This window comes from Ahaetulla prasina, chromosome 2, assembly GCF_028640845.1.
Source record: "Ahaetulla prasina isolate Xishuangbanna chromosome 2, ASM2864084v1, whole genome shotgun sequence".
Lineage (NCBI taxonomy): Eukaryota > Metazoa > Chordata > Lepidosauria > Squamata > Colubridae > Ahaetulla > Ahaetulla prasina.
In genome coordinates, this window is record NC_080540.1 from 238,241,286 (window position 1) to 238,255,147 (window position 13,862).

The following is a 13,862-nucleotide window of genomic DNA, read 5'->3' on the forward strand; positions in this document are numbered from 1 at the left end:
ATACTTCTGTAGCACTTATATTGTTTTTATTTGTCTCCTAGTACGATTTGATAGCTTATTAGTAACTTTATTATTTATTTATTTATTATTTAAATTTGTATACCGCCCTTCTCCCGAAGGACTCAGGGCGGTTCACAGCCAAGTAAAAAATGAGTACATTATAGATACAATTAAAATACTAATAAAAAACTTATTTGAATTGGCCACAATTAAAATTTAAAGATAAAACCCATTAAAAACCCATAACTTAAGAAAACTAACCCAGTCCAGCGCAGATAAATAAGTAAGTTTTGAGCTCGCGGCGAAAGGTTCGGAGGTCCGGAAGTTGACGAAGTCCTGGGGGGAGTTCGTTCCAGAGGCTGGAGCCCCACAGAGAAGGCCCTTCCTGGGTGTCGCCAGACGACACTGTCGCTACCGACGGCACCCTGAGGAGTCCCTCTCTGTGAGAGCGCACGGTCGGTGAGAGGTATTCGGTAGCAGCAGGCGGTCCCGTAAGTAACCCGGCCCTATGCCATGGGCGCTTTAAAGGCGTTCACCAACACCTTGAAGCGCACCGGAAGGCCACAGGTAGCCAGTGCAGCCTGCGCAGGATAGGTGTCACTCGGGAGCCACGAGGGCTCCCTCTATCACCAGCAGCTGCATTCTGGACCAACTGCAGCCTCGGATGCCCTTCAAGGGAGCCCCATGTAGAGAGCATTGCAGTAGTCCAGGCGAGGCGTCACAAGGCGTGAGTGACTGTGCACAAGGCATCCCGGTCTAGAAAGGGGCGCAACTGGCGCACCAGGCGAACCTGGTGGAAAGCTCTCCTGGAGACGGCCGTCAAATGATCTTCAAAAGACAGCCGTGCATCCAGGAGAACACCCAAATTGCGCACCCTCTCCATCGGGGCCTCCATCGGACTCAGCTGACTGTACCGGGATGCCGGCATCCACAGCCACTCCGTCTTGGAGGGATTGAGCTTGAGCCTGTTTCTCCCCATCCAGACCCGTACGGCTTCCAAACACCGGGACAGCACTTCGATAGCTTCATTGGGGTGGCCCGTGTGAAAAGTACAGCTGGGTGTCATCAGCGTACAGCTGGTACCTCACACCAAGCCACTGATGATCTCACCCAGCGGCTTCATATAGATGTTGAACAGAAGGCGAGAGAATCACCCCGCGGCACCCCACAAGTGAGGCGCCGCGGGTCGACCTCTGCCCCCGTCAACACCGTCTGCGACCGGTCGGAGAGATAGGAGGAGAACCACCGATAAACGGTGCCTCCCACTCCCAATCCTCCAACCGGCGCAGCAGGATACCATGGTCGATGGTATCAAAAGCCGCTGAGAGGTCTAATAGGACCAGGGCAGAGGAATAACCCCTATCCCTGGCCCTCCAGAGATCATCCACCAACGCGACCAAAGCCGTCTCAGTGCTGTAACCGGTCGGAAGCCGGACTGGAGCAGGTCCAGATAGACAGTTTCCTCCAGGTGCAGGGGAAACTGAAATGCCACCATACTCTCTACAACCTTCGCCGCGGCGGGTTGGAGACCGACGATAATTACCTAAAACAGCGGGTCAGGAAGGCTTCTTGAGGAGGGCCTCACCACCGCCTCTTTCAAGGCGGCCGGAAAGACTCCTCCAACAAGGAAGCACTCGTAATCCCTGGAGCCAGCCTCGTGTCACCTCCTGAGTGGCCAGCACCAGCCAGGAGGGGCACGGGTCCAGTAAACACGTGGTGGCATTCAATCTACCCAGCAACCTGTCCATGTCCTCAGGAGTCACAGGGTCAAACTCATCCCAAACAACATCACCAAGACCGCCTCAGATACCCGTCTGGATCGCCACATTTTTGGTCCAGACCGCCCCTAAGCTGACCGATTTTATCGTATAGATAACCGTTAAACTCCTCAGCACGTCCCCGCAACGGGTCATCCCGCTCCCCCTGGTGAAGGAGGGAGCGGGTCACCCGAAACAGGGCAGCTGGGCGGTTATCTGCCGACGCAATGAGGGAGGGGGCGTAGGAACGCCTCGCTTCCCTCAGTGCCACTAGGTAGGTCCTGGTATAGGATCTAACTAGTGTCCGATCAGCCTCTGAACGGCTGGACCTCCAGAAACTCTCTAGGTGTCTTCTCCGGCGTTTCATCCCCCTCAGCTCCTCGGAGAACCAAGGGCGGTTGGGATCTGCGCGGGTCAGAGGCCGCAAAGGCACGACACGGTCTAAAGCCCCAGCCGCAGCCCGTTCCCAGGCTGCAGCTAGTTCCTCTGCCGTGCCGTGAGCCAGACCCTCAGGAAGTGGCCCAAGCTCCGTCCGAAACCTCTCTGGGTCCATCAGGCGCCTGGGACGGTACCATCGTAATGGTTCCGTCTCCCTGCGGTGTTGGGTAGCGGTCAGAAAGTCCAGGCGAAGGAGAGTGATCTGACCATGACAAAGGTTCAATGACTATTTCCTTTAAGTCCAGATCTCTCGACCACTGACCAGAGACAAAAATCAGGTCCAGTGTGCCTCCCCCGATGTGAGTGGGGCCATCCACTACTTGAGTCAGGTCCAAGGCCGTCATGGAGGCCAAGAACTCCCGAGCTACCGTCGATGACGAGCCGGCAGATGGCAAGTTAAAGTCCCCCATGACTAACAGTCTGGGGGTCTCCACTGCCACCCCGGCAAGCACCTCCAGGAGCTCGGGCAGGGCAGCTGTCACGCAGCAAGGAGCCAGGTACGCGACCAGCAAGCCCATCTGACATCTATGACCCCACCTCACAAAGAGGGATTCACACCCGGCGATCTGAGGTACAGTGGTCTCCCTCGGCTCTAGACTCTCTTTAATAGCAACCGCCACCCCTCCACCCCTACCCTGGGCCCTCGGCTGATGGAATGCACGGAAACCCGGTGGGCACATCTCGACCAGGGGCACACCCCCTTCAGTGCCCAACCAGGTCTCCGTAACGCCTATAATATCCGCGGCACCCCCCTGAATCAGATCATGTATTAGGGGGGCCTTATTGGCCACGGACCGTGCGTTGCATAACATCAGACGCAGGCCCAGGCTCTGAGGGTCTTGACCATCCGGGGAACGGGAGAAGTCAGGGGGATCGGGGCACGCGATCGCCTGCAAACATCGAACGCGTGACCCCCTATATCGATACGATCCCCCCCTTCCGCCATATCTGCCCCTCCCACCTACCGTGCAAATAGACTCACCCTCACACAAAGGAACACACTTCATAACCTCCGAACCCATTTGATAGTCGCCACGAGCATGCGCTGGAACTGGTTTCCTCCCGACGGGCTACCTCCTCTCCCACCCTAACCTCCCCCACCCACTACCCTCCCCCCCCTCCAACCCAGACCCGTCAGTTCCCACCCTCCCCTTAAGATTCCCATTAAAATTCCCTTTAAAAACCCTATTAAAATAATTAATTAAAAATCCCCTGAGTCTCCTATTTTTGGCATGCCAACTTTGACTATTATTAAGTGTTGTATCTTTTTATTCTTGATGTATTTTATTCTCCTTATATACACTGAGAGCATATACACCAAAGACAAATTCCTTGTATGTCCAATTATACTTGGCCAATAAAGAATTATATTCTATTTTATCAGAGGAGAATATTTGTAGTTGAGGGTTGAAATGAGATGTCCTTGATGGTCTCTGAGCTTGGTTGTTTCATTACCCAAACTACCTAGATGTTACCTAGTTTGGGTAATGAAATGTCTGCAAGAAAATAACCAAACTCAGAGAGCACCAAAGACTCCCACCCCCTCTCTTTTATAGAAGCTCACTGAACATTTTGACCCGGAGCGGGCAACAATGGCAACTTTATGACCTGTGGACCTCAAATCCCAGAATTCCTAGCCAGCATTGCTAGCTCAGGAATTCTGGGATTTGAAATCCACAGATTTTAAAGTCCTCATAGTTGCCCATCCCTGGTTTTAAACGTAAAGTGGACAACTTGTAGACTGGAAGAAGTTTTCCCATTTTGCAGTTATCAATTTGCACTGCAAAATGTTGATGACCAAACAATTGATTTTTGCAAATTTAATTTATTTCTTCCTCACTTCCAAGAACAAGGAGGTATCCCTGTAGATCAGGACTGTCAAACTCCCAGCCTACAGGTCAGATGCGTTACATGCTGGCCATGTCCTTGTCCAGTTTAGCGAAGGGGGAAAAGTCCCGATACGCCACCACGAGGATGTGAGTTTGACACCCCTGCTGTAGATTAACACATTGATTTCACACCTTTAGACTTCTATAATTCCTTCTCCAAATCAAAACAAAAAAGTCATTGAGGGTTTGGCCTCACCCTTAAGTAGTCATTTGAACCCATGATATTATCAAAGGCAAAGTTTTGGGTAAAATCAATTCATCAGTCAATCATGGCCACCAGAGGAAAAAAAATGTTGCTTTCTCTTATTTTGATCAGTATCAAGAGCATGTTTTCAATGGGATGGCCTGCATTGGTGATTCCAAAGCCTTCGCCAGAGCCCTTGAGCTATTGGTCCATCTCTGCTGGTCTTTCAGAAAGCACTTAAACCATGGGTCTTTTGTAAAGCTGAAATGCTTGTGTAATTGTGTCTGTGAATTTCTTCTTTTTTTATTACATTTGCTCTATTATAATTTCTTACATGTTGCAGTTTCTTCATCCCCACCCCCATTTTCAATTTTATCATTTACAGAAAAGCAGAGCTGTTGTATTTGCTTACTGAAAATGTTTTAATTTCCGCAAGATGCCTACCAATGGAAATGGCTTTAATGAAGGCTGGACCCATTCATAATGTAGGGTGATAAATTGAAACTGATTCATCACTAATTATGTAGTGATTAATAATCAAAGGCAGCTTGTTAGTTGATGCTAGTTGCCAGGTCATTGCCTTCATATCCTACTTTAGTGCTGCCTAAATACACTTAGCAGACCAACCACAGAGGGAAAAACAGCACAGTACCAGACAATACAAAAGTTTGGGTCCAATCCAGCAGAATACTTCTTTTATGTTTAATTGACCTAAGCAAAACCTATACTTCTCAATATTTGGAAATGGGATAATCTGTCCCCCATACACAAAAAGCTCATTCATACCTATATGTTCTCTCCTAAAATGGTCAGTACCGTTCTTGTCTTTTTATTAATTATACACAATTAAAGGGATACTCACATTTATATTACCCTGTCCTATGGGCTATAATGTAAATAGTTACTTTACCAGTCTCATTGTTATCTTTTAAAAAATAATATCCTTGTTTTAATTAACTGAACCCAATCAGTGCCACGTTTTGCTTTCCAGCATCTCAGTTTCAATTGACATTCCTTGCTAGTCCAAAGTATTAACTTATCTGGGCTTTGGCAGCTACAGAAATGTAGCTGTGCAGCCAAGAACTCAAACAACACTACAACTACTGTGCTCTTTTCAGAGCAGAGAGATTTCTCCCCCCCCCCACCTCAAAAAAAAAAAAAAAAAAAAAGAGAGAGAGAGAGAGAGAGAGAGAGAGAGAGAGATGGAGAGAGAGCGCAAGAGAGATGGACCACCCTGTTCTCATGGCACAGAGCACTGTTTACATTGCAAGACTTGACTGTGTAATACATCTGGCATTTTTGGGCAGGATTCCTGAGCTAGAGGCCAGAAGCCCTTAAGCAATGATTTGGGAGGGAGGGGGGAGGGCAGAGGCATACTCAACAAATTGACCCGAACAGAGCTAGTTTGTGATGTGCAGCACTTCACTTTTAATTATTGGTGAAACAAGGTTCAGATAAGCTGATCCGCTAAATAGAAAGAGGAACCAACAATCCATTTCTTTCATGTTTCTTTTTCTGTGAACGAGGAATCAAGTTTTGGGCACAAGCTACTGAATGTGCAACTTAAAAACATAAATCTTTACTTGTGGACACCTGTTTCTGAAGCATAAGTGTCAGACATCATGACATTTTTCCCCCAAGGCTATAATAGTGCTCAAAATCCATATGCCTGGAGCATTCTAGTCCCCCTTTTTTCTCATTGGGGCTGGGAATGAAGGTGAGCATTGGAATTGAAGTACTGTACTGTTGAAATTACAAAAACAAAGGACTTTTTAAAACAAGTATTTTGCCCCAACTAAATAAGATTTTTTTAATTAATTTGCTAACCCATGCTGTATTTTCTCCTACACCACCCTCACCTTCAATTATTTGCAAAAGCTAGATCACTTTCTTTCTGTCAAAATGCATAGAAACAGACATTGAAAAGATAAATTTATGCACGGCATGACAGCTTTTTATTTTTTTTTACAAATGCTAAACCTTATTCGAATGAGATATACAGTACTTAAAGCATGAGCTTTAGTCACCAGTGGTGGGTTGCCCCCCGGTTCGGACTGGTTCTATAGAACTGTAGTAAAACTGGTGGGAGGCTCCACCCACTAACCCAAATGTCATCAAAAGTGATCTGCGCACGCGCAGAAGCTGTTAGTCACCCACTGAAATCAGTAAGACTTCAACACAAGCAGTTTTGTCTGAATAAAGTCCATCATTGTAACAAGAAGCTTTCTATCATTGATACAGAAATCCTAAACATTAAAGGAAATATACTTAATTTTTCCTGATAAAGCAATTTATGCCACACATACGAAATAGAAACAGTGATAAAAGGTAAAGGTTCCCCTCGTACATATGTGCTAATCGTTCCCGATTCTAGGGGGCGGTGCTCTCATCTCCGTTTCAAAGCTGTAGAGCCAGCGCTGTCAGAAGATGTCTCCATGGTGGCTGGCATGATTAAACGTCAAAGGCAAACTGTTACCTTCCCACCAAAGGTGGTCCGTATTTTTCTACTTGCATTTTTTACGTGCTTTTGAACTGCTAGGTTGGCAGAAGCTGGGACAAGTATTGGGAGCTCTCCCCATTACGTGGCACTAGCAATTCGAACCGCTGAACTGCCGACCTTTCAATTGACAAGCTCAGTGTCTTATACTATTATTTTGTGACAAGGAAACCAATCCAAAGAAGCAGAACGTAAAATTAAAACAATATTAATATATAGCTCTCCATTACACCTCTTAATTATCTAAATTCACTCAAATTTTGGAGGTTACTACTACTACCGGATATGTGGCTGAATAAAGCCAAGTATTAAAAATCAAGTAACTTCTAATGTCTTTTGATAATTTTATAATAAATGCAACTTTATATTACATCAAGGGTTGTCAGCATTTTGGTATAATGTGGAACCCAAGGAAAAAAGAAGGAGACTAGCCATGTTTGCACACCATGTTAACCCAACATTTTCAGGACTTTGGCCTTACCCTGAATAGTCAGTGTGTTATCTTCCTCTAACCACAATCCTTACAGTCAGGAGCTGTTGAACAAAAAAAATGGAAGTTTTTCTTGTTGTTAATTTATTGTGGGAACACTTACTTGCTTCTTCCCTCTTTTATTCTTGGCTTACTATTCTAGTTTGTTAGCAGGGGAAAAGCCAAACTTTTGGTTTACCGTGGAAGGAGCTGACTTGATTTGGTTCGATATCCCTGCCAGTAGAAAAAGTGAGACTTGCAGCTGGCCAGTCTGGCCCAGCCCACTGCTTTTTCCAAATAAGCCAACATTCATCAGAATTCTCAGTAAACATGTTGTAGAAACACAGCCATTGCTGACCGCATCACAAACTCAAATTGGATGGACAAGAGTTTAGAAAGATGACTCGCATGAAATGTTCTGGATGATGCATTCACAGTTTACCCAATGATATGAAAAAGAATGCTATTGTGGGCAAGTTAAACCTGGCATCCTAGTGGACATGGTTTCAGCAGGTCACAGCAAGGTCAACTTTGAACGAGAAATCCATATGAAATATAAACATGGCATTGTGAAAACCAGACAAATCTCCCATAGCTTCATCCAGCCAGCACTAATCTAAGCATCAGCTTTGGAGCATAATCTAAACAAAAGGATCAGTCAGTTCAGACATCTGGAAGTTGTCATATTTTGGAGTCTCCTAACAGTGGAGCACGTAACCAAAGGATCCAATTGCACTTTCAAACCTAGTGGTCAAAGAACCAGCAGGAATAGAGAACTACCAAAATCACTGATGTCATCAAAAGCAAAGTTAAATAACGGAAGGGAGATAAGGATGAGGATGAACTGGCTAGAGTTGAGTACCAAGTTTTTCACAGAGTCCTCATGGAAGAGCTCATGGGAAGACATTGCTATAGGAATTGGGACCACCAAGGAAATACGATTTGGCTATTAAACATCAGATCCCCAAAAGAAGCAGCTCCTACTGTAGCCTAAAAGTTGGAAACAAACTGCAGATTCTTTTACACATCAGATTCCCACCACCACCACCACTTTCTCAGTTTTTTCTAGCGATTGTTATATCATAGTTTCCAATATACAAGCTATAATCAATTTGAAACAGGTTTGCAAAACCCTGCTCTGAAAGTAGCCTGGTAACCTTACCATAGTAAACCGTTTAGAGAAAACAAGAATGGAGACAAAGGACCTTATAAACTCACAGCAGATAGTGAAGCTAGCTCATTTCTCAAAAAGAGAAAGCACACTTTCAACATTTTATTAGACTTTATGTGATACTCTTTCTGTAGCAAATATGCAATGAAAAAAATCCTTTCGAACTTTATTCTTACATATTAAATGTACTGTTGAGTACAAAACTCAACATTTAAAAGCATGGAGAAAGGAGCTGAAAAATAATGCATCAGCGAGAAAGTCATTTTGGTCTGCAACAGAAACCTAACACATGGGTTATTTAGAAATAACCTCTAAATAAGACACAAATATATAATCAGTTCAGGTTTTCTCTTTTAATGATACGTATCTCACGATTTCAGTTCCCATCGTTAAGAAATTTCCTGAAATAGTTGCTTAAACTGCAAGCAAATAATTCATCCAAGGGGAGGGGAACTTTTCCAACACCTGAAAACATTGAAGTTGGATGAATGCAAATCACTTACCAAAGGCTGCTGTGCAGCAAAAGCTGCTAAACAACATTTGAATCTACACAATGTACTTACACAACATCAAACTATATTCTACCTACAGTATTTGGAAGAACATCAACTTTTTCAAGAAATTGAGCCAATGCTTTATCTTTTAGACTGTACTGGAATTGTCCTCCAACTTTCTGGGAATTTAACAAAAATATGTTTTTCATGCATTATACTATGACAGAAATGACTAAACAGTGATTTGTTGAGCACATCATACTGGCCTGGTTTACAGATAACACTAGGCTATGATGGTTCACACAATTGGTGAAGCTTACATATTTTAGAAAATGCTCCAACAAAACAAGAGGAAAACAACAGATAATATCTGGTGAAATCCTTATATCACTATCTGCCCAGATTAGGTGCTCTGCTTCTGAAAAAGTTGTCCAAACTGGGTTAAAAGGCTGGCCATAGAATTATTTCTCTTTCCCTCTTCTCCATAGTTTATCTCCCAGGATTAACCCTGTTGTGCCTGAACCAATGATAATCATAATTAATAATGGCAAGATTCAACATCTGAATGTTTAACCACTTCAGATTTTATATAATGTGATGCATTATTTTATTTATTTATTTTATTTTATTTTTTATTATTTATTTACATTTATATCCCGCCCTTCTCCGAAAACTCAGGGCGGCTTACATTGTGTAAGGCAATAGTCTCATCCTATTTGTATATTTATATACAAAGTCAACTTATTGCCCCCCCAACAATCTGGGTCTTCATTTTACCTACCTTATAAAGGATGGAAGGCTGAGTCAACCTTGGGCCTGGTGGGACTCGAGCCTGCAGTAATTGCAAGCAGCTGTGTTTTAATAACAGGCTGTCTTACAGCCTGAGTCACCCATATTCATACATTTGCAAGCTGAAGTAGGAGTAAGACCATGTCTTTGAAATCATGCCTCCTTCCTTCAATAACTCCATGCAGATACTCCCATTTTGGGGTTCCCTTGGAGAAAACCACATTCTTGGAGATGTCAGGTGGAGGTGTGATATTAGGTAAGGAATAAATATATGATCTCACTTCTGCTTCAATACAGAAATGATTTCATAGAAATAATAGCTATAGATGAAATCATAGCAACTAAACTTAAGGCTATACTGTAAAAGGGAAGAAGGCATCTAACTCGCATTCAAAAAGGAAAGGAATGTTGGTTATTTTAAGATTCTGAGAAGAGACATCTGTATAGTACAGGGGTGGGCAACTGTGGCCCTTTCGCAACCTGTGGACTTCAACTCCCAGAATTCCTGAGGCAGCCAAGCTGGCTCAGGAATTCTGGGAGTTGAAGTCCACAGGTCATACAGGGGCCATATTTGCCCACCCCTGGTATAGTATGATGTAAATTAACAACTCAGAGGAGATAACAGCTCATCTTGTGGCAGATTCCAGCTTTTATATACTGTTGCATCTATTGTGGTCTTAAATGGTAACTTACCAAAACACACATATAAAATGCACACACATGCCCCACTGTTGCTCCAGAGTAAATAGGCCACAGATTTCTGCCTGGGAATGAATGTGCAATACAGTTGTTCTCAATTTAGCACACTTTTTAATGTCCAGCTGGTTTTCTACTCCTTTAATTCCTAGGTAGCATGATCACAACCTGATAACCTAGATCAGTGATGGCAAACCTTTTACTCACTGAGTGCTGAACAGGTCTGTGCTTTGTGCGCTTTGTGCACGCGCATGCCATCCACACTAATGTGCAGCTTCTCCCCCATGTGCTGCGCACGCAACTGCACCATCTGTGCATGCGCATGGCTTTTGCGCCTGCCCCCACCGTGCGCTGCGCGCACAACCACATCATCTGACCATGCGCATAGCTTTTGCATGCGTGCCCCACTGTGTGCTGTGCACGTAATCGCACCATCTGCACATGCATGTGGCTTTCATGCTGCTTGCCTGTGCACTGCACATGTAATCACACCATCTGTACATGTGTGCGGTTTTTGCAAATGCAATGCACACAGGTGAATGCCATCTGCACATGCGCGTGCTGTGCACCAGCACTCTCGCACATGTGCGCAAATGTGCACGCATGCGCAGGAGAGCTCCAAAGACCAGCTTGGTCCCCTGAATTGCGTGCATGTGCACTGGAAGCCCGAACACCAGCTGGGGCATGCCCACATGCACCGCTGCAGGTGAGTTGGGCAACAGCTCACATGCCCGGGAAAATGCTTCTCCATGCCATAGGTTCGCCATCATGGACCTAGATGATGGAAGATGAAATCCATCTCATCCAAAAAGCAAATACAAAATGCAGACCTGGAGTACATATTTACCACTAGTTGGGTTCATCCATCACACTCAGCTATTATATTGCAAAATTTAATTCCTTCACAAGTTGTGTCGCCCAGTGACAGGAAATTTTGGTCAGCCCCTATTGTCACTGCTGAGCTAGAATCAGAGATCATTAAATGATGATCTCCTCACACCTTCTTGCCAACTTCCAAAAAATAAAAGTCAGTGGAGAAGCTGGCAGGAAGTTGCAAGTCTCAGGCAACTTACAAGTAAGCTCCTTGGCAAACAAGCAGGCAAGAACACACAATTTCAGGCTTAGAGGTGGCTGCTGCCAGACGAGGGAAGGTGTGCAGGCAGTTACAGTGGCACGCACAAGCAGTCATTACCTCAGTGACTTGCAACCTTCCTATTGACTTTGCTTGTGGAAAGCCAGTAGGGAAGATTGAAGATGGTGGTCATGTGACTATGGGTACTACAACCATTGTAAGTGCAATTTGATTGCCAAACAACCAGACAGCAATCACAATATTTCTTTCATGTCAAATGTATTCCAATTCCTATCCCACTGGAAAGGCATTCATGCTTTCTTAACTTCAGATGTACTGGGATGACAATTCCTAGAATTCATAGCCAATACAGACAAAATATATATATCTGGACAACATCCTAGTCTAATCCGTGTTCAGTAGCAAAGCATCTGTCTCAAATGAGTCATTATAGGCATGAGGATCTTGCCTTAAACTCCCTGGAAGCTGAAGTGAATCCAAAAAATAACATGATGTTGTTGAAAGCAAACAATGCATTTCAATACTAATGTACATATAATTTGCCATTGTGGAAAAAAAATCACAGAAAGATGCAGATCACTGGGAAATAAAAGACAGCAGCAATAAAAATAAAGTATACAATAAATTGGAAGCCAAGGAAATTCAAACCAATTTTTATCTGACATCGGAAAAGTCTAAGCATCCATGCCATATATCCAGAGGTGAGACATATGTATCACAGTCCCAGATAGCCACTCCCCTGGAAGAGAATTCTAGCATCTTCACTTGTTCATCTCAGCAAATCAAATTTTAAGTTATGGGTAGTCTAAAATGTCCCACTAGCCAGCAACTTTGCTCTGGTTTTATTTGAACCAACTGATCTTTTGGAAAGACTTCCAAACTTTTGGAAAGAGTTCCAATGTGTGACCTGCTTTTAATAGAAAACTCCAGAAGGCACATTAAAACTGAGATCAAAGCAATGGGCCATTGTAGTTAGTGGGCCATTACTATGGTACAATAATCGTCAACTTATTTACTTACAGGGTTTTGGCAAAACTGGCCCCTTGTGAACTAATGGTTTACCTACTGCAGCAATCGTTTAAAAACCACTGCAAAAAAAAAAAATTACCTGCTTTACGATGAGATATGACCATGATGACAGGCTTCATCACGAAGGCTATAGTCAAGTCTGTGATACCTTTGCCGCAGAAGTGAAACTTGGAAACATTAAAAAAGGGCAACAGCGGGGGGGGGCGGGGGGCGGGTTGGACTAGATGACCTACAAGGTCCCTTCCAACTTGGTTAATCTGCTAATCTAAAGCTTTTAAAATGAACTTGTACATTAATATTTTTATGGCATATTAAGTTTTCTCACGATCTCCAAACAAAATATAATACAGGTAGTCCTCAACTTACAACCACAATTGAGACCAACATTTCTGTTAAGTTAGACATTTGTTAAGTGAGTGTTGCCCCATTTTACAACCTTTCTTGCCACAGTTGTTAAGTAAATCACTGCAACATGGCTGTTAAATGAATCTGGCTTCCCCATGGACTTCGCTTGTCAAAATGTTGCAAAAGGGGATCGCATGACTTTGGGGCGTAGCAATGGTCATAAGTATGAACCAGTTGCAAAGCATCTGAATTTTGATCACGTGATCATGGGGATGCTACAAAGGTTGTAACTGGGGAAAATGGTCATAAGTCACTTTTTCAGTGACTTAGTAACTCTGAATGGTCACTAAATGAACTGTTGTAAGTTGAGGACTATCTGTAATGGTATGAGAGGAGATTGAAAAATAAAATGATTCTCTACTACGAGGGATCTGTAAAATGCTGCATTAAGGCCTCCATGCAACAGGGGACAACAGATACATATTTTCCGCTAACTTTGATCATACTGTAGCTAATGAAATCAGTTTCTTCCAGGGGTGAAATCTAAAATTTTTTGCTATGTGTTCTGAGGGTGTGGCTTGGGGTGTGTGGGTGTCCTGTGACTGAGTGGGCATGGACAACTCAATGTCCCTCACAGCCATGCCCACTCAGTCACAACCCCCCCAAGCCACGCCCACAGAACCCAGTACGAAAATTTTTTAAATTTCTATTCTGCCTTTTCCGTTTTTGCGAGATGCCTGCAGCTGCAGCCTCTCCGCCCGCTTGCCACCCACTCGCCACCTGTTCTCCCTTCACCGTGGGTCAGGGGCCGGGGCCCAGGGTTGCGCCATTCCCCGAGGCCCCGGAGCCGCCACCTGCCTCAACGGAGTCGGGGAATGCACCATTCCCCAACTCCGGCCTTTCTCCGGAGCTGCCGCCCACTCACTGCCCGCTCGCCGCCTGCTCGCCCTTCGCCTTTGATCAGGGGCCGGGGCCCAGGGACACCCCATTCCCTGAGGCCCTGAAGTCACC

At 44.5% G+C, this 13,862-nt stretch overlaps 1 protein-coding gene across 3 annotated transcripts in view; it reads right to left on the minus strand.

Moving 5' to 3' along the window:
• The window catches only part of PTCH1 (patched 1), a 98,148-nt gene that overhangs the window by 72,036 nt on the left and 12,250 nt on the right, over positions 1–13,862 (minus strand). The window contains exon 2 of one of the 3 annotated variants that reach the window (XM_058168373.1): positions 7,247–7,299. The exons of the other annotated variants lie outside the window; for them this stretch is intronic. The gene's annotated coding sequence lies outside the window, so the exon portion shown is untranslated. The remainder of the gene's footprint in view (positions 1–7,246; positions 7,300–13,862) is intronic. 3 annotated transcript variants of the gene reach the window in all.